We start from the raw sequence: 1,450 nt of genomic DNA on the forward strand, positions 1-1,450 counted from the left end.
CAGTCCCAGTTCAAGCCCTTGAATGTCTCTGGATCACCACCCACCGTGCAGCTCTGACTCACCCCCACCACGTTCAGCTCCAGCTCAATCCCCTGCATGGCCCTGGCTCAACTTCACCATCTGCAGCTTTAACCCACCCCAAGCTTCACCCTGCTACTCCCCTGCCACAGCCCCAACTAGCAGCCAGGCTTAATCCACCTCAGCTGCCACCCAACCCCAGGACTTACCTTTCAAAAGGAGCTCCAGGAGCTCAGATGCTCCTGCTGCTTCCCAGGCTGCAGAAGGGGCCTTCTGCCAGGAAAACAGCTGGTTCCCAACTGACGCAAACTTCACGTTATGTGGGGGTGCTGGGAACACAATCCTGGCACAGCTGCAGAGACTGCTGGACTTGCTTAGCCATGTGATTAAGCCAGAAACCAGGTCCCTGCTGTGGGGTCTGTGGTTGTGACCCCATAGCCCCTTCCAAAGCACCGATCCATTAAGGACCTTGCTGTCTTGATTCTGTCTGCAAGGCCAGGCTGCCCTGCAGACAGCACTTGGACTATTGACTGTGGCTGCAAGTTTATGCTGCCCTGTGAAACATAAAGGGGGTTCTGAATACACCACCCCTCACAAGACCATAAATATGAAAATACCATTTACTCCTTATAACACGAGAACGAGCATCACTGAATGAAATTAATGGGCACCAGATCTACCAGAACCAAAAAGGAAGCATTTTTCACACAGCTCACAGCCAACCAATGGAACTCCTCACCAGAGGAGGTTGTGAAGGTCGAGATTAGTCCAGCATTCAGTCCAGGATTCAGAAGTCAGAGGAAACCAGAAGGGAGGAGTCATCCCAGGCTGCAGCCCACCACAACTCCCCTCCTCTGGGAACCTGCAGCAGGGGGCTGCTAATGCTGACAGCTCCATGGGGGGGCTTGAAAAACACAGTATCAAAGGTAGAGAGATCTCTGGCCTGCAGACCCCCAGGAAGAGCCTCACCCCCCCACCAGAACCCTGCCCCCACTAGTAGAGGAGCCAGGAGCTGTCAGCAGCTCTGCTATGAGTCTGTCAGCATCACGGATATCATTAGAATGTACATGGTGGGTCATATCAAATACACACATGGACCAGTCCTGTCTGCTAACAGTAGCCAACCCCAAAAAGAGATGATAACAAGGCACCACTGGGAGTTGAACCCAGGATCCCCTGCTTACAAGGCAGGTGCTTTGGCCAGCTAAGCCATGGTGCCTGTTCCCAGGTGAGTTTTCCTGTCTGCCTCCATTTCACTCCTTGCCACCCCATCTGGGCCTGCTCAGCTCTGCTTGAGTGCAGATCCTGTCAGGCAGAGGAGCCTGTAGAGTTTAACTCCCAAGGGGGGTGACTCTTTGGACAGGTCTTGGCTAGAAAATTCGGTGGTGTCACTCCATGACTCAAGGGTGTAAAAACTGTCCCCCCCCAGTAC

General features: G+C 53.5%; 1 non-coding gene across 1 annotated transcript; it reads right to left on the reverse strand.

Annotated features, from left to right (window-relative positions):
* Positions 1-1,163: 1,163 nt before the first annotated feature.
* TRNAT-UGU (transfer RNA threonine (anticodon UGU)) lies at positions 1,164-1,237 on the reverse strand. Its single transcript has one exon. It is a non-coding gene; the product is annotated as a tRNA-Thr (tRNA).
* Positions 1,238-1,450: the final 213 nt, after the last annotated feature.

Source organism: Carettochelys insculpta, chromosome 7 (assembly GCF_033958435.1).
Source record: "Carettochelys insculpta isolate YL-2023 chromosome 7, ASM3395843v1, whole genome shotgun sequence".
NCBI classification, from domain to species: Eukaryota; Metazoa; Chordata; order Testudines; family Carettochelyidae; genus Carettochelys; species Carettochelys insculpta.